The 20,963-nt window shown below is 39.4% G+C and overlaps 1 protein-coding gene across 1 annotated transcript in view; it reads left to right on the plus strand.

The window, feature by feature from the left end:
- The window catches only part of LOC127946068 (uncharacterized), a 431,051-nt gene that overhangs the window by 189,380 nt on the left and 220,708 nt on the right, over positions 1-20,963 (plus strand). The gene's annotated exons all lie outside the window — the stretch shown is intronic.

A 20,963-nucleotide genomic window follows, 5' to 3' on the forward strand; every position in this document is an offset into this window, starting at 1 on the left:
AAAATGTATGTAAGCCAAGTTTTTTTAAAAAAGAGCTTAAAGAGTATTATGTATAAGCTAACATTTTGTCACACCAGGGGCATAGCCATAATTTCAGAAGTGACAGAAATGTCAAATACAATAATTTTTATGTATGTAGCCTATATAATAATAATAATAATAATAATAATAATAATAATAATAATTATTATTATTATTATTATTATTATTATTATTACTACTATTATTATTTATTTTTTTAATTATTATTCAAAAAGAAGAATTATCTTCTTTTTTAATTACTTTTAATTAGCTGTAATAAATCAAATACACTGCTGGACAATAATCAATCATTTGTAATCGATATTTTTTTCCTAATGGCAATTTTATGATTGTTTTATATACCAGGCTACATTTAATTAGCAATTATTTTGATTTTCTGCACTGAATAAGGTAGAAAATATACTTAGTTTCTGTAGTGTAATAAATGTCAATTAGCACTGCATCATGCATAAATTGTTTGTGTTTTTTTTTTTTTGTTTCATCAGTTCATTCTGCTTTTATTCAGTTTAGCTGCAGATATAGCCTGGCACGTCTATGAGAGCGAGATCACTTCTCTTTCAGTGTGAAAACGTCTTCATCTCTATTTAACTTTTCCTCTCCATCAGTGAATTATTCTGAGAGAAAATGCGCCAGATGTCTGTTTGCTAATGAAACTACTTTCATGCATCTGATTATCAGATAAATCTCGCACTCTTATTTCAAGGTCGTTGTTAATGCTGTGGTTAATTTTAAAAGTTTCCTCTGTATATTCGGTCCATCCGCATTGTTTAAAAACATTTATCATTCAATGGATCTGTGCGTATGTTTAGACATTTACATTTCTGCTCCGTCCATGCAATAAATACAGCTGTCGACAGCTCTGATAACTCCGTCGTTAAGATGCAGAGAGCCATTGACAAACTACAGAAAAGTAAAACTACTTCACGTTAGCATTACTGGCCACGAGTCCTATAGATCACACGTCAGCTGCGTCAGAGACGAACGAAGCGCGAGTGCAATCCTGTGACAGTCTCAGGCAGTAAACAGTGGAGCGCGTGAAGGACAGATAAGAGGCACGATTCACGAACACTCTTGAAGGTCTCCATTAATTTGCATGTAGTGCATGTAGTAATTTAATGTGTATACATTTTGAAAACATTGAATCGCTATAGAAATCGCGATTCATTCGATTCTTAACATTTTGAACCGATTACTGTCCGAGATCGGCGATTCACGATTCAAAAATCATGTTTCAAGATGGATGCATATGAATCTACAGGGTTTGTAATCGATGCATCGATAAAACGAGTGAATCGTTACACTCCTAATATATATATATATATATATATATATATATATATATGTGTGTGTGTGTGTGTGTGTGTGTGTGTGACTTGACTTTAATAAACATTTTATATTTATACTATATTTAAAAAAATAAACAATCTAGTTGTATTTACTTGTTTACATTAATTTTAGTATATTGAATGAACCCTGTTAACAAAGCTATTAAGAAGGGCACAATTTTGATTTAATGTGGTTTTAGTAAAAAGGTTCGAGAGGAGCACGTCACCGGTGGACCACCATCAAGTAATTAATTCCATGGTATAAATACCGCTGACTTACCTTTATCCATTGATGGTTTATCAGCATTCGGTTCGCTCTGTCATCTTATCACACAATAAATTTTTCCTTCCAATGAAGAGATCTATACCTGGGATTGTTTCAGATCTGCCGCATTTGCCGGACCCATGATCACTCCTTCCTCACCAAACTTGGCCGCTGAGCACCATTAAGCGTTATCGCAACAGCTGCTCTTCTTGCCAAGCCACACGTTGTGGCCAATAGAGCATGCAAAGCCCTGAGCTTGCATCGCTCAATACCACGATCTGCCTGCTCAAGACTGGGCTCTCCTCGACTGTGGATCACAGCAGCAGCAGCCATTCAACCAGCACGAGCCATGTCCCAGATCTCACCGCAGCAAGCCTCACTCGCTTACCACCGTGGCTCAGCATTTTCACCACAGATTTTCTGGCCACAGCACAGTTTGAGGCTGCATCCACTACAGGCGCAGACCAAATGTTGTAAATCAATACACTTTCAGGTGAAGACGCTAAATGCAGGTTTCGTGGAAAAAGTTTGTTAAACGACATTATGAACTAATTCTGTCGGTTGACGTTGCCATTTTTAACCACAAAGCAAAGAGATTTTTTCCCGACTCGTCATCCACACTGAAATGTTTGAAGACATTGCATTTGCCTTACTGTGCATGTTTGAACCTCACTGAGATGATACAGACATAAGTGCAACTATTCTGGCAGGACCAATATTTCACCATTTACTAGTGTGATCTCTGAAAATTTATCTAAAGCGCAACTACCCTCGTGTTATGCCAAAGGATAGCGAGTGTGAGTAAAAAAATCTGTTGTGTTTTTTATTTTATTTTTAGGACTGTAATATGAAAAGCATGCAAAGTAAAAATCTATAGAGACCGCTTGAAAGTGAATAGCACACAACTGCAATTAACGTTACTGCTATAATCATGTATGTTGGCACAATGTTTTACAAGACTAAACATGCTTCATTGTTTTCAAAACCATCTGTTTCCAAAGTCCATACTACAATGTGAAAACAGCATTCCAAATTTATCCGCTCTGGAGGCCGTAAAAAAAATAAATAAATAAACGTCTGGAAGGCCAAAACGAGAGGAAAAGATGTTTTTCCAACAAGAATGTACTAATGTGGACAAGGCTTGAGGAATTGTCAAATCAGGCAACCAATTGCTAAGCTGGCAAAACAGTAGGCTACCCAGGCATTTTTAGCTTGTCCCATCAAATGTAACTAGCCCTTCTTCTTTTCCCGGTGCCAACAACTACAGCAACCGAAGCAAGCTCCACAGGGCACAGATTTTGTCAGAAGGCAGAGGGCACCAAGACCTATTAACGGCCAGACCGATTCCATATCAAAGAAGCTCACCGAACCCTCATCAGCCCATCCATGTTTATTCAAACTTGTGATCTACCATAGCCAACCCTCTTTGACATCCCCCTATCCATCTATAACAGCCCATCCTCACTTCAGCCATCCCAACAGTGTCCGCCCCCGCAAGAGCTTTTGGTAACACTTTAGAATAGGTAACACCTATTAGTTGCTTATTACTGTAGCATGCATATTGCTATAATATTAGCCATGCATTAGTGTTAATTAAGAACATATTAATACCTTATTCTACTTGACCTTATTCTGCATCCCTAACCTTACCCAATACCTAAACTTAACAACTACCTTACTAACTATTAATAAGCAGCAAATTAAGAATTTGTTGAGAGAAAAGTTGTAGTTAATAGTTAACAAGTGTCACCTATTGTACATTGTTACCAAACTTTTTCCCATATTTCCTCAGTGCCGCAGAAGTGTCTGCTCCCGCAGGAGCCTTTTCTGTATCTCTGTTATGGTATCCAGGGACATGAGACTAGAATAACAGGAGAACACGGTTTATTAAGGCAAAAGCAGAGGAACAGGTAGTGAATGGTGAGCAATAGGTGAGGATATGGTGCTGGAGGCTGCAGTGGTGAGATGATCTGTAAGGTAGTAATACAAGGCGATGGAGGCAAATGACACACACACACACACGATGGAGATAAGAAGATCGCTGGAGATCGCTGAAGAGAGGTAAGCAGGGTAAATGGTTAGTCCTTTAGAGTTAGCAGGTAGGTATTGACCTAGTTGTGAAGGAGACCGGACGGTGACTGATTGTGTGTGTGTGACTTTTGTAGGAGTGGTTGATTGCAGGTGGATGAGGAGCAGGTGGGTGAGATTAGTATTCCGGTGTGCACTGTGATTGGTTGGTGTTGGAGCCTGGCGTGTCTGTTACAGTCTCCCCACTGCCGCAGCAGTATCAGCTCCCGCAGGAGCCTTTTCTGTATCCCCCCGACTGCCGCAGCAGTATCAGCTCCCGCAGGAGCCTTTTCTGTATCCCCCCGACTGCCGCAGCAGTGTCTGCTCCCGCAGGAGCCTTTTCTGTATCTCCCCACTGCCGCAGCAGTGTCTGCTCCCACAGGAGCCTCTATTTATATTTATCCACTGCCACAGCAGTGTCTGCTCCCGCAGGAGCCTTTTCTGCCTTTCCCTATTGACGCAGCAGTAGCTACGACATTAACTACCCTTCTACGGTCGCAGAGACTTACCCATCTTATACCACGATTATTGAGCTCCCACCAGATGCAGGTGAGAGCCTCCCGGCTAGAAAATGTAACCTTTTCATATTTTATGGCCAGATGCTTACACGTTTGATGCCATGGTCAGCAAGAACCTCCTTTTCAATTCTACGGTTGTCAAAGCTTACAGATGCCTTGAATACAAGCTTCCATCGGATGTTGACGAGAGCCTCACGGCCACCCAAAATTACCTCTTCCATCCTACGGACTGTGACGCTGACCCAGCCGATACAGCGACAGTGAAGTTCCTGTTGGATGCTGTTGAAAGCCTCCTGGCCAAAAATCTTTACCTTTCCATCTTACATCTGGAGAGGCTTACCCATTCGATGACATGAGTAAAAGCTCCCGTTGGACATCGACGTGGGTACATTTTCCTTTTCTATTATTTAGTGAAGACATGTTAGGTAACATTAATTACAAAATAATAATAATAATAATAATAATAAAACTAAAACCATATATATACAGTATATGGACTGAATTTGTTTTTTAAAGGTTAAGCACCTTTCATTGATGTTTTGCTGAAAAAAAGAAAGAAAAAGAAAACATATTATGGAGGAAGTTACATATTATTGTAATAGACTAAAGCATCCACTAATTTTCACTGTAGCACACAAAACACAGAAAGTGATTTCAACACTACTCTTTAGAGAAAGGATTACAGAGAAAAAAAAGGTGTCAATGTAAAGAGGGTAAGTCCTCTCTTGCAATATGGATATTTCGTATCTAATTTCCCCAATTCCCTCTCTATAGCGGAGGATGTAAATGTGTTTAATACAATATAAAGTTTAAACCAAAATGATGAAACATCAGAATGTGATTATGGTTTTTTCAGGAAGCCATCTCTGCAGGAGCACCAACATGTGACAATCCCAACATGACAGCTTTTACATTACTAGAACATATGTAAACCAGGCACATTTAAGGGAAAATGTGGTTTATGAGAAGAATGTGGCATGAGAAATAGCAGGGTTTAACACGCAGAAATTCTTATTTACCCATCAAGCAAGAGACAGATATATCCATTAGGAGTAATGGAAATTGGAGAAGACCCGTTTTATCACATTTATCTAATCACTTTGTGCTCACACCTAAAAACAATGGCACATATTCCATGCATTAGGCCTCTCTTACGTTATATATATTGAAAAAAAAAATATTTCAGATGCTTAATTTGATGTAAAATAAGCAAGATTTTATCAATGGCTAGGAAAATAGATTAAAAACAGAGGGAGTGAAAACACAATGAAATGACTGAAACATTATGTTTTAGGCCAATGTCAGTTCTCAAGTGGCACTGCTACATGCTGGAAATCTATTAAAGCATCACAGAGATCACATTTCCTTCAAAACAGGCCTTTGCTTACTGAGTAAACTCCACAAGTGAAGGAGGGGAAAAGAGAGAATGCAAACATGTGAAGGTATATATTGAAATAAATCGATTCTCTCTCTCTCTCTCTCTGAGCTTCAGAGACCAGTTCACTCTGTATACAATAATAATGAGCATTTTAATTTTAGGGTGAATTATCCCTTGTTTTTCCCTCATGGTGGTCTTATTCTGCTTTTTAACATTAAATAGCTGTTTTTTTTTTTTTTTTTTGCTTTAGATGGAAGCGATATGAAACAACAGAATGAAGAGATGTAAAAATGAGACTAAAGCTTTAGATTGGCAAATAAGTGAAATATTCTTCTTACCTACCATTTCCATGTGTGGGCTATCAAATCTTCACATCCCACTTGAAGAAAATACTCAAATCTGCAAGATGGATCAAACCAGAGCAACTCTTAGAAACAGCTAGAGACACTCAAGAAAAAAATGTTGAGCTGAACTTTTCCTACTAACGTTAATTCCTCATTTCCTCTGTGAAAGCTGTTGAGAAAAACAGACGAGGCAAGGGCGCATGGTAATGTGGGCAACTACGAAAAGCAAATGAGCCAGTTACAGACAAATCTGATGGAAATCTTTGAAACAAACATCAACAGCAACAGGATTGGCTATAAATAAGAGCTGGTAGAGTATAGAGGAGACTGACACTAGACAATCTCAATGGAGCGCTAAACGATTGCCTGCCAAATAAGAGCCCACGGTTTTGGATGAGAGATGAGGACTATTCACTTAAAGCAGCCCACTTTGTTTATATTCATCGTTTAACCACTAAACAGAAAGCAAAATACATGCCTTGCAAAAAAAGAGTGCCTTGTGTTTGGGTCAGCCTACTCTCACATTGTCCTAAGACCACAGCTTGTGCCCAATGTTTCTACCACTCCTTTCTGAGACCAGGTGGTGAATCTGCCCTCGGAGGAGGCAGATCAAGCCTTGGCATTGATATATCCCCTAAGGACACTATTCATATTTGTGACTGGTGTCACACTTGCTCCGCCATTCCACCATACACAGGGATGCAAGCGCCTTTCTTCCCCCAGTAGAGTTCCCCAGTCAGCGAACCCTGGTCAGGCATCCTCCAGCACTCCTGGCAGTCAGACTTGGCAGCACAGTCTTACGCCAGACAAGTTACTGGAGTTAGCATGCCCCGAATCCCAGTCAGCCCATATACTAGGCTAGGTGTCCATATGGCTTCCCTGTGAGTAATCCCGTATGTGTATTCTTCCACAGAAAAATTTTCCCACATAAGCCGCGTTTCCACCGCAGGAACTTTACCCAGGAACTAGGGACTTTGGCCTGGTACTTGGTGTGTTTCCACCGCAGGAACCAGGAACTAAATAAAGTTCCGGGTAAAAAAATGCCCCTCAGAAAGTCCCTGCTGGCGAGGTGGTACTTTTTCAAAGTTCAGGAACTTTCGGGGGCGGGACTTTGGCGCTAAACATCCTGATTGGTTGAGTACACGCAGCATTGGTTGAGTTCAACCACCATTTATTCAGATCAACATTTTCAAAATATTACTGTTATTGTGTCATGAAATGTAATTTTAAAAGTATTTCAGGCGAGAATGTTGTTGTTTAAAACTCAAATCTGGGGTTTATTTATAAAGACAGCGCCTATTTAAAAATGTGTTTCGCCGATCTCTGAGATGATGAGCTCCACGCAATCAGCGGGAGGTCAGTGATCATCTATCCGCTGAGAAGCAGCCTCACCTTGGATAGACCTTCTGATATGTGCCGCTGGCTCTGATGTCTCTTTAGTGGTTAAACATAACATAATTCAGCTGCGGGGTAAATCTAACAGGTTTTCTTTGGACTGTTTTCAATTTACCTATATGTTAAAATGAAAATAAAAATGAAAATAAAAATGAAAATAAAAAGGCAAGTCTATAATATTTCGTTTTTTATTGTAATGGCTGTATATAACGTTACACATATCCCTGAAGTACATTTCTGCAGCTGTTATTATGTTTAAATGAAAACGAAAGGAGGCAGTAGTATTTTATATCCTATTTTGTGTTATTGTAAATATACTGAGGGGAAAATTGCTGTAGCCAAAGCCATCTGAGTTCACGCAGCATTGGTTGAGTTCAAACACCATTTATTTGGATAATTTTCAAATATTACTGTTATTGTGTCATGAAATGTAATTTTAAAAGTATTTCAGGCGAGAATGTAGTTGTTTATTTATAAAGACAGCGCCTATTTAAAAATGTGTTTCGTCGATCTCTGAGAGAATCGATCAGCGGGAGCTCAGTCCTCATGTATCCACAGAGAGCAGCCTCTCCTGGGATAGACCTTCTGATGTGTGCCGCTGGCTCTGATGTGTCTTTAGTGGTTAAACATAAAATATAATTCAGCTGCGGGTTCAATCTAACAGGTTTTCTTTGGTCTGTATTCAATTTATCCATATGTTAAAATGAAAATAAAAAAGGCAAATTTATATAATATTTCGTTTCATTGTAATGGCTGCATATACACATATCCCTGAACTAAGTACATTTCTGCAGCTGTTATTATGCTTAAATGAAAACCAAAGGAGGCAGTGGTATTTGATATCCTATTTCGTTTTATTGTAAATACACAGTAAGGAAAATTGCAGTAGCCAATACGAGCTGACTGAAGTTATCAAGAACGCTGCTGTTTATAGATTTACCGGACTTGCGTCGTTGTGGACATCACACTCCCCAGTCAAATGCACAAAGTCTGAACTAACTACCAATGATGCACGTCCAAAATCAGCGTACTTTTTTTTTTTTTAAATCAGCAGTACTTTGTATTGAGAAACGCGCATGGACCTACGTCACCAGTCATTTGCCTAATCTTCCCGGTACTTTACACCGCGGTGGAAACGCAGAAAGCAACAGGTCTGGGGGGAAAAAGTTCCTGGGAAAAAAAGTTCCTGGTAAAAATGTTCCGGGTAATTTCGGTGGAAACGCGGCAATAGTAAACCTGTGTATTTCCCTTGACAGACCCGCCCTGTCAGTCTCTTCTGGCAGATGTTCCATCCCTGCATTAAGGTAGAACCAAGCTCAGACACCCATTCCATATGTAGTACTGCCCCCTAGGTCAGTACTCTAGATTTAATACTGTCACATGGAATTGATGTTGATAGTGCTGAAATTATGCAGCCAAGTGATGATATCTCAGATTATTATTTAGTTTTGTGCAAACTTCATATAGCCAAAATTGTAAATTCTACTTATTGTTACAAATATGGAAGAACCATCACTTCTACCACAAAAGACTGCTTTTTAAGTTATCTTCCTGATGTATCCAAATTCCTTAGCATATCCAAAACCTCAGAACAACTTGTAACAGAAACTATGGACTCTCTCTTTTCTAGCATTTTAAATACAGTTGCTCCTTTATGCTTAAGGAAGGTTAAGGAAACCAGTATGAAACCATGGTATAATGAGCATACTCGCACCCTAAAGAAAACAGCCTGAAAAATGGAGGGCAGCTGGAGGTAAACAAAAACAGAGGTATTTGGTATTGCTTGGCGGGAAAGAAACCTATCCTACAAAAAAACATTAAAAACTGCTAGATCCGATTACTTATCTTTTAGAACAAAACAAACATAACCCCATGTATTTATTCAACACAGTGGCTAAATTAATGAAAAAATAAAGCCTCAGCAAGTGTTGATATTTCCCAACATCACAGCATTAATGACTTTATGAACTACTTCTAAAATCGATACTGTTAGATATAAAATTGTAACCATTCAGCCGTCAGCTACAGTATCTCATCAGACAGTGCACTATAGGCCCCTTTGAGGAATAGTTCCACTCATTGTCTACTATAGGAGAGGAAGAATTGTATAAACTTGTTAAATCATCTAAACCAACAACATGTATGTTAGACCCTATACCTTCTAAGCTCCTAAAAGAGGTGCTTCCAGAAGTCATAGATCCTCTTCTGACTATTATTAATTCCTCATTGTCATTAGGATATGTCCCCATAACCTTCAAACTGGCTCTTATTAAGCCTCTCATCAAAAAACCACAACTTGACCCAAAATAACTAGTTAATTATAGACCAATCTCGAATCTCCCTTTTCTGTCCAAGATACTAGAAAAGTGGTATCCTCACAATTATATTCCTTCTTAGAGAAAAATGGTATATGTGAGGATTTCCAGTCAGAATTTATCAAAGTACTGAGATTGCTCTCCTTATGCTGTGTTCACACCAAACGCGAATAGAGCGTCTGGCGCGAATGATTTCAATGTTAAGTCAATGCAAAGGCGCGTAAACCAATCAGGAGCCTGCTAGGAGTCACTCATTCAACAGTATGTTCCTGCAGCCTCCGGTTGGAATACCCTTCTCCACTCATTCAACAAGGAGGAACGACTGATGTTGTCAGTGAGCAGTCAACCGGAGCTATATGACAAAATAAACAGGAATAAAAAGGACCTATCTATCTATCTGTGTATATATATATATATATATATATATATATATATATATATATATATATATATATATAACATATTAATAGAAAAATTGAATAAAGGCCAAAGATAAGAAACGTTTCATTTTACCCCAAACGAATTATATTTTATCTTGAACCACTAAAGAGACATCAGAGCCAGCGGCAAATGTCAGAAGATCTATCCGAGGTGAGGCTGCTCTTGGCGGATACATGATGACGGAGCTCCCGCTGATCGCATGGAGCTCATCTCCGAGATCAGCGAAACACATTTTTTTAAATAGACCGCATATTTGAGTTTAAAACAACTACATTCTCACCTGACATACTTTTAAAACTACATTTCATGACACAATAACAGTAATATTTTGAAAATTATCCGAATAAAAATGGCGGTTGAGAATGCTGCGTGAACTCAGCTGGCAGAAGCCCCCCCATGACGCAAATTCGCGTCTGTTGTGAAGTTAATTTCACGCGCGAATGAAGTGAATTACTCGCGCGAATGATCTCAAGCGGCAAACTAGGCGCGGTAGACGCGAATTTGACGCTCTATTCGCGTTTGGTGTGAACACAGCATTAGAGTTACAGATTACCTGCACTCATCATCTGATCGTGGTTGTATATCTTAGTGCTGCGTTTGACACAATTGACCACAACATTCTTTTGCATAGACTTGAACACTTTGTTGGCATTAATGGAAGTGCATTAGCATGGCTTAAATAGTACTTATATGACCACCATCAGTTCATAGCAGTGAATGAAGATGTATCATATTGATCACAAGTGCAGTATGGAGTACCTCAAGGCTCAGTACTAGGGCCACTACTCTTCACACTTTATATGTTAGCCTTGGGAGATGTCATCAGGAAACATGGTGTTAGCTTTAACTGTTATGCTGATGATTCTCAGCTCTATATTTCTTCGTGGCCTGGTGAAACACACAAATTTGAAAAACTAATGGAATGCATAGTCGATATTAAAAAATTGGATGATGAGTAATTTCTTACTGCTAAATTCTGAAAAAAACAGAGGTGTTAATTATAGGACCTAAAAACTCTGCATATAATAACCTAGAACACTTTCTAAGACTTGATGGCTGCTCTGTCAATTCTTCGTCATCAGTTAGGAACCTAGGTGTGCTATTTGATCGCAATCTTTCCTTAGAAAGCCACGTCTCTAGCATTTGTAAAACTGCATTTTTCCATCTCAAAAATATATCTAAATAACGGCCGATGCTCTCAATGTCAAATGCAGGAATGTTAATCCATTCATTTATGACCTCAAGGTTAGATTGTTGTAATGCTTTATTGGGTGCTTGTTCTGCACCCTTAATAAACAAACTACAGCTAGTCCAAAATGCAGCAGCAAGAGTTCTTACTAGAACCAGTAAGTATGACCGTATTAGCCTGGTCCTGTCAACACTGCACTGGCTCCCTATCAAACATTGTATAGATTTTAAAATATTGCTTATTACTTATAAAGCCCTGAATGGTTTATTAGCTCAGTATTTGAATGAACTCCTTTTACATTATAATCCTCTACGTCCGCTACGGTCTTAAAGCTCAGAAAATTTGATAATACCTAGAATATCAAAATGAACTGCAGGCAGCAGATCCTTTTCCTATTTGGTGCCTTAACTCTGGAATAATCTACCTAAAATTGTTCGGGATACAGACACACTCTTGCAGTTTAAATCTAGATTAAAGACCCATCTCTTTAACCTGCAATACACATAACATACTAATATGCTTTTAATATCCAAATCCGTTAAAGGATTTTTAGGCTGCATTAATTAGGTAAACCGGAACCAGGAACACTTCCCATACCACCCGATGTACTTGTTACATCATTAGAAGAATGGCATCTACGCTAAAAGTAGTCTGTTTCTCTCTTATTCCGAGGTCACCGTAGCCACCAGATCCAGTCTGTATCCAGATCAGAGGGTCACTGCAGTCACCCGGATCCAGTATGTATCGGACCAGATGGTGGATCAGCACCTAGAAAAGACCTCTACATCCCTGAAAGACAGCGGAGACCAGGACAACTAGAGCCCCATATACAGATCCCCTGTAAAGACCTTGTCTCAGATGACCATCAGGACAAGACCACAGGAAACAGATGATTCTTCTGCACAATCTGACTTTGCTTCAGCCTGGAACTGAACTACTGGTTTCTAACTGGCCCCCCAAATGAGCCTGGTTTCTCCCAAGGTTTTCTTCTCCATTCTGTCATCGATGGAGTTTCGGTTCCTTGCCCGTCGCCTCTGACTTGCTTAGTTGGGGTCACTTCATCTACAGCGATACCGTTGACTTGATTTGCAAATAAATGCACAGACACTATTTAAACTGAACAGAGATGACATCACTGAATTCAATGATGAACTGCCTTCAACTGTCATTTTGCATTATTGACACACTGTTTTGCTAATGAATGTTGTTCAGTTGCTTTCACACAATGTATTTTGTTTAAAGCGCCATTTTTTTATTTTTTAGGTCAGGAAATTTGATGATTGGGCTCCCAAGTTAGACCCCTAAAGTCGTCACAACATATCGTTTCTGTTCGCTCCATCAGGAAACGAGGGATACATACCAATGTAACCAAGATGTTTTTCATACATAGCTGACAGAAAACAGGATGCATTTTTTATAAGTAAATGTAGTTATTTATTTAAAAAAAAAAAAAAAAAAAGAATTCAGTGGTTTTACTTGAGTTCTGGATTTCAGACTTTACAGCATTTATACATAAGTTTTATCACAATAATCCATCAGCTCTTGTATAATGAATAAAAATTTTGATTTACGTTTTCACACTAAATGTTGTATCAGAAAAGCAACTATTTATATACAGTGACTGTCCCTCAAGTCAAACCTTGAGCTTTCAGCAGCTTTTTAAAAATACAGTCTCTTTCCACTCCTATACACAAACTCACTATTTAATATCACATTTCATAAGCCTCATTCTGATTCTATGTTCAATAGCGAAAGTGGTTATGTTCTGGAATTTAGTCCTGCCTTTTAATGAGAGATTTCTGTCTCTCCATTGACAATCTGCGTAAATACCACTTTGACACTTAAAAAGTTTATAAGGAGTAAGACTCACTTATTATAAAGATTGTATTATTTTCTACTTTTTATTACAGCTTTATGTTTAGTATTTACACACACACACGCATGCATACGCATTCAAAAACATATTTTTTTTTTTAAGTATAGACTAATATTCCACGATTAAGCTTTTCATTAATTATTTTCATTTTAATTAGTAAATCTTAATTAACAATGAACATTTACCCTTAAATGTATTGGCGTGAGAACGAAGTAGATGGTGATGGTGGTGGTGGTGGTGGGGGGGGGTCCTGAAGGCAGGATTACTGATTAATTAAAACACGTAGTTATTAAACACGTTCTAAATTAAATGCCTCCATTAATTTTGTACAGAAATATATTTTCATAGTTTTGCATGCCAAATGTGACATTTTATATTTAAGATTCATCCGCCACTGTAATTTTGGAAATATCATATAAACAAAGATTGTGTCATTTACCAATTAAATTACTATGCATGGCAGGTCGGCCATTGCTTTTCTGGCTGTGCAGGTTGTTTCAAGTCAGCAAGCCATAAAATATCTTTATCTTTCTGAAACACAGCAATTTGAGAGATAATGGAACAGTGACTGGGGGGTACGGATGCCAGGCTGAGGAATTACATTACAGTCTCAATGTGTTTACTGTCTCCCTCAAAACTGATGTTCGCTCTGTTGCTGCTAATGTTGAGGCTCTCTTACAGGAGTCATTACAATGCAAAACCCCACCACAACAACATCTCATATGCAACAGAACAAGCTCTTCTTCCTTTAATTTTGTTCAAGTTGGAAAACTTAGGTGTGGCTACCTTTTCTTATATGATTAATTTCTTGCTTATTCTCAGAAAATGTGCAGTATGTGTGCCCTCATAAATGATTTCAATAACAGACCTTAATCTTGTTATTTGACTCGGTTCTATTTAGTGCGCAATACAACATACAATACCTTTTATCCTTTCTTTATAATATCAGCCAATATGCATGTTCTTATTCATCATAATTGCCGTTTTAAAGATGTTGTTACCTCGACAAAATTATCTCGTGCCCACAACATAATATGATGATCCCACAAGTTAATACGAATGTTCCCACAAATGAATATCTCGTAGCCACGACATATTATCACGTTCCCACGAGTTATTATGTCGTGGCCACGACAAAACTAAGTAAACCAAACCTTACGGGCACCATACGGTCACCTTAAGGACACCATGAAAAACAGTTGACATTAAAGTTTCATTAACTTAATAAATCATAAACATTTAATTTAAAATTGGTATATTATTTTTATTACATTAACTTATTAGTGCTATATTTATATTTATTGTAATATATGCATATTTTTTCCTTTCAATTTGTGTATGGTTTTACCTACCTAATGTTTTGTATAATTTTGCTAGTAATTTTGCTAGCATACCATACATTTTGTAAATAAACACCTGACAATTATGCCAGTAAAGTTTGGACTTCATGATTGTATTTATGCCCATTTGTGATGATAAATGAGCGTTTTGTGTTTTCATTTGCAAATGAAGCTACGTGAATGATTAAATTCTCAACAAGATACTATATAATTTGTAATTATGGTCCATTAATTAGCCAAAATAAAGTGATATACGTGTTAAATTTAAACAGCATATTTAAACATTTTTGGCAATGTTTGGTCCTTAAATGTTCAATAATTAGTATAACTTCCGCCACACTAGTTTATAAAAAAAATACAATTAAAAATAAATAAATAAATAAAACTGGTGTAATATAAGACATTCACACCACACTGGATAAGAGATTCTGCAATACTGCCACTGAAGGTCTCTATCTTGGACTGAGAAACTGTTGGAAACCTGTTAAAAATAGACACACGTCACAGTATCCTTTCAGTGAATGTGGGTGAAGTGGCCTTGATCTGATAAAGAATTCTCATCTGAGTAACAACCACCCAGTGCAGATGTGAGAAGACAGAGAGGGTCATCTAACAAACCTCTGCACCAGTGTCCAGAGAACAGCCCTGGTTTCATTAGATCAGTCTGTGTGGTGCTGCACAATTATTAAAAACGTAAACACAGCCTGCAGGCTTGACACTCGTGAGCATGAGAGAGAAAGCGCTGTAGACAGAAGTGAACAGGATGAAATTGATGCTAATTCGCGTCCAATGACACGGACAGATTTCCTCGCCTTTGGCAACTTACCCATAATGCACTGGTAGAGACAATACAATGTGGAGTATATTACATCTCCTCACACGTCAGTAAAATGTAAATGGGTTTGGAAACACAGATTAATGATTATTTTAAATCAGATTGGATGTAGAGAAATCCACGCACTGTTTTGTTTTGATATATTTACAGTATATTTACAGTAGGAATATCTTCATGGAACATCTCTACTCAATATCCTAATGATGTTAGGCATAAAATAAAAAAAATATCAGTTTGACACATGCAATGTATTTTTAGCTATTGCTACAAAAACACCCCAGTGACTTTAAAGAGTTAGTTCACCGGAAAAAAGTAAAGAAAAGAAAAATGTTCATGTTCTACTAACCCTTTGAAGCATCCTAGGTGTATGAGCCTTTTTCTTGCAGAGTAATCCAATCTGAGTTAAATTAAAAATGGTTATTGCTCTTCCAAGCCTTTCAACGGGGCTAAGCGGGCGTTTGTTATCAACAGAAAACGTGAAATAAAGTGCGCACATCTGTAATAAAAGATCCCTCACATGGCTCCGGGGATGAATAAAGGCCCCCTATACCAAATCCATGCATGTTTGTAAGATAAATATCCAGATTTGAAATGTGATTAACACTTTTTCTAGCATATTACTATGGGATGCGGAAAACGTGCAGGCGAAAGATGGAATACTTATGTGTCGTGCACGCGCCTCTGGGAAATATAGTATCATAGGAAAAATAATATCCCTCACATAGCTCCGTGTTTGTGTGTGTAACGAGGAGTCAGAGGTGTTCGGATCCATGTGCAGAATTTTATTAAAAGAATGGTCATACAGGCAGAAATCAGGAATGGCATCAGGTGTGTTAGGGATATTCAGAATAATTAACGGTAACAAGCAGAGATCAGGGCAGGCGGCAGAGAATCAGAGTCAGTCCAAGATATCCAAGATATTACACGGGAGCAACAAACACTAGGAAGAACGCTCAGAAATGTCAGGCAGGCTAAACAAGACTTTGCAATGTGGCTGTGTGTGAGTGTTGCTTATATGTGCGTGTGTGTGTAAATGAGGTGCAGGTGTGGCAAGGTGATAGTGATGCAGAGGCTCATGGGAGATGTAGTTTGGGTGTGGTGCAACATATAAGAGGTGTCCAAGTGATATGGTGGCATCTGGTGGTTGATGGGTGGAAAGGTCCTGAGTGGAGTGGCCTCTACTGAAGTTCGTGGGCACTCCAGTTAATGATCGTGACATTACGCCCCGTCCCCTTAACTCGGGAACAGGGGCCCGCCAAGGCAGAGCAGGTGGCGTGGGAGCCCACCAGAGCGGAGCAGGTGGATCCCACCAGGGCGGAGTTGAGGACCACCACAGTCAAGAAGACGGGACAGAAGCCCACTAGGGTGGAGCAGAGGACCACCACAGTTGAGAAGACAGGACAGAAGCCCACTAGGGTGGAGCAGAGGACCACCACAGCCGAGAAGACTCTGGGGGTTCGGCTGAGACGTGACGAGGCTCTGGCAGAACAGTGGTGATTTGACTTTGCTCACGAAGATCAACTATGACTTGACTTTGCTCACGAAGATCAACTATGACTTGACTTTGCTCACGGAGATCGTTGGGGACTTGACTTTGCTCACGGAGATCGTTGGGGACTTGACTTTGCTCACAAAGATCAACTGTGACTTGACTTTGCTCACAAAGATCAACTTTGACTTGACTTTGCTCACAAAGATCAACTGTGACTTGGTTCCTGAAGATCAACTGACCTGATCATCGGGGACCTGATTTGACTCTGGACAGTCGACTGGGACCTAACTTGACTCCGGAAGATCAACTGTGCCTGCCGTATTGTGCAGCGGCGCTGGGCTGGCGGCCATCTTGTGCAGCGGCGCTGGGGTGGCGGCCATCTTGTCATCCACAACACCCACAGTAAATGCAGAGCCACTTAATTGAAGTGCCAGATCTATATAACTTTCAAGTGTCCCGTGATGTTTGTGCAATGGCATGAGTGAACAGAGAGCCTCGTATAGGCCACCACGAAAAAATATCATCAGACATATCTTGTCCATGATAGATAAAGGGGCCAGCTCAACAAAGTCCCTCACATAGTCCTCGATGGGCAGAATTCCTTGACGTAGACCCATAATTTGGGCTACTGGGTTCATGACTGACCTGGATGTTCTCATTAAGGCTGCTGGATCCTGGTTTGGCAAAGTCTTCTGTAACGAGAAGTCAAAGGCGTTCAGATCCATGTGCAGAATTTGTCATACAGGCAGAAATCAGGAACGGCATCAGGTGTGTTAGGGATATCCAGAATCATTAACGGTAACAATCAGAGAACAGGGCAGGCAGCAGAGAATCAGAGTTGGTTTAAACAATCCAAGATAGTACACGGGAACAACAAAAACTAGGAAGAACAATCGGAAATGTCAGGTAGGCTAAACAAGACTTTGCAATGTGGCTGTGTGTGAGTGCTGCTTATATGTGTGTGTAAATGAGGTGCAGGTGTGGCAAGGAGATTAGCTGATGAAAGAGGTGCAGGTGTGGCAAGGTGTTAGTGATGCAGAGGATCATGGGAGATGTATTTTGGGTGTGGTGCAACAGATGAGAGGTGCTAGTGTCCAAGTGATATGGTGACTGGTGATCTGGGGCCTGTTGCACAAAATTATAATTAAGACATCCGGGATAAATGACTCAGCTGAGCTCAATAAAGCCAAAACATGTGCGTCCAGGCTTAATTGGTTGCACAAAGACCAAGCCAGGATGAGCAGACACGGATTCATTAAGCCAGGTGAAACCAATCCTGGATAGGTGCGCGCTCACGGCTCACTCAAATAGACCCCGCCACAGATCACAGATTAACTGATTTACCATGGCAACTAGAGCCGCGTACTTTTCCCCGTCGGAAGCACAAATCCTCATGGAGGCATACGAGAAGGTAAAAGATATAATTAAGAAGAAAGGCAACACCGCCACAGTGATAAAGCAAAGAGAAAAAGCGTGGCAAAGTATTGCAGACCGCCTGAATGCGTAAGTAGTGCACAATTACACACTCACCGCACCGCTTTTTTTGTGTTTCCCCTGCTTTTATTAATGTAAAGCAGCTTTGACAGAATGAAACAATTGTGAAAAGTGCTATATAAATAAAATTTTCTTGAATACATAGATGAGCTATAATAATAATCACTTTAATTTATATAGCGCCTTTCAAAGGACCCAAGGTCGGTTGCTCACTGCACTGCAAAAATATCTTTCTTACTTAGTATTTTTGTCTTGTTTTCAGTAAAAAAAAAAATATCTAAAAAAAATCTTAAATATTTTCTAGAGCAAAATAACCTAGGAAAATAAGCAAAAAACTCTGCCAGTGAAACAAGAGAACTTTTCTAAAAGTAAGTGTTTATGGAAAAAGTAAACTTATTTCAAGATAATTTTTTATTATATTGTTATTCTTGATATTGATATTCTTATTATATTGACAGATATTTAAATTTTTTGCTTGTTTTAAGCACACATTTACTTGAAGTTTATATTTTTGGTCTAAACCTATACTTATTTTGCTAGGTCATTTAGAAAATCAAGAAAATACATCTTTATTGTTTTTTTTTATATATTTCTACTGAAAACAATACAAAAATACCAAGTCATTTTTGTCAGTGTGACTCCATTAAATGTTCTTGTGATAAAGAATGTGTGTGTGTGTGTGTGCGTGTGATGTAGATTAAACATGAACGGGCCAAAACGGACATGGCAGCAGGTCAAAATCAAATACAAGAACATTCTGCAGAATGGTATGGTCCCTGACTAATATTTAACAAAGCACAAGCATATATTGTACCCAGAAGGTGCCTGCTCACACATTGTCTGTACTGTTTTAGCAGTGAAAAAGAATACCCACAGACAAGGCACGGGTGGTGGGTCACCAAAGGCTGACCTTACCCCAGCAGAGGACATGGCCTTGGAGCTAAATAAAGGCAGGCCCGTCTTAGAGGGGATCCCTGGGGGGAAAAAGACAAGCATAGGTTCCTCCCAAGATGCCACCCGCTTCATTCAAGGTATGTCCTTCCATCTCTACATGGAATACAACCACATTCATATTGAATCAATTTGGACTGTCTGACTTTGGTTTACCTATTGCCTTGCAGTGTCTGGCAGCACTGTGTTCCTGTTAGAGCCACCAGCACAAGCACCAGACGATGCTGATCCAGTGAGTACTCCATCAAAGGCATACTGTAGGCCTGGCATGTCTTGTCTACTAGCTTCAATATGAATCCGATTAAATGTGATAGCGTGAAAGCCCCAGTGCAGCAGCAACAGCACATGATGGAGACGATGATGGAGACCATCTCTCTGGATTCCAGAAGGCATGAGGTATCATGTTAAGACTGTGAAAATACTATTTACTCTACAATGGTGAGGAGTCCTCATCAAAATAAAAAAATCTAATTTCTTTTACAGGACCCAGATGCTATACAATGGGAAAACCAGCCTGGCAACATAGTGCGTATTAATAAAAGGACACCACATCCTGCCAAATTCCAGCTGCGCTAATTGTATTGTGTTCACAGAGCTCACAAGCTATCAGAAAGTTGTATGGCAACCACCTCCGGCGCCAAATAGAACTGGCAGACATAGACATTCAGTACAAGAAGAAAAAGATAGAAAATCTTGCACTGGAGTCCGAAATAAAAAAAGAGGACAATTAGGAAACTGGACCTTGAAATAAAAAAAACTTGAGAGGGAGGTGAGATATGCCTTCAATGTACACTGTATGCTAACTGTAACACAAATGTATTAATCATTATTTTTCTTTCCTCCCCCAGCTCCAAGAAGATGACACAGCTCAAAATAAATATATAATATATTAATAATAATATATTCTCGTAAAGTCAAGTGAGCCATGACATATGAGCTCTTATTGTGAACACACAGGACGGTGGCATCTTTCTAAGGTATTTTTTATTTTCACAGCAATCAGTACAACCAAGTCATCGTTATAAGGCACCGGCCTCTTTTGCCCACCCCCCCAGCACCAGGTGTGGCCACTAGCCTATATGAAGGCCCAAAATTGTGTGTTCCTTTCTGCTCTGACAATGGCATGCCCATTCTTGCGAGATGTGGTGGATGAAGAAGCACTTGTGCTGAGGAGAGCCTTCAGGCGAGAAAGGGTCTTCAGGGACCGGTTGGACCCACTGGCCTTCCCTGATGACCATCTATATGAAAGATACAGGTTTTCTGCAGATGGCATCAGGTATCTATGCAGACTACTGGGTCCCAGGATTAAGCACCGCACTGCATGGAGCCATGCACTGAGTGTGGAGCAAATGGTTTGTGTGGCCTTGCGCTTTTTTGCTAGTGGAGTCTTCCTGTACTCAGTGGGGGATGCAGAACAGCTGAACAAGGCCACAATTTGCCGCACAATAAGGAGTGTGTGTCTGGCTATCAAAGCATTAGCAGATGTCTTCATCTCCTTCCCTGGACACAGAAGACTTTGTGACATGAAAGAGGAGTTCTATAGGATTGCAGGTAAGAGGATCTACAAATTACAGGACAACTGTTAACACATAGTAGGATACTCATTACTTTGTGTGACAGGTTTCCCCAATGTCATTTGTGCAGTGGACTGCACACACATAAGGATAAAAGCCCCCTCAGGTGCCCATGAGGCCGA

This window comes from Carassius gibelio, chromosome A24 (assembly GCF_023724105.1).
Source record: "Carassius gibelio isolate Cgi1373 ecotype wild population from Czech Republic chromosome A24, carGib1.2-hapl.c, whole genome shotgun sequence".
In the NCBI taxonomy this organism is placed as follows: domain Eukaryota; kingdom Metazoa; phylum Chordata; class Actinopteri; order Cypriniformes; family Cyprinidae; genus Carassius; species Carassius gibelio.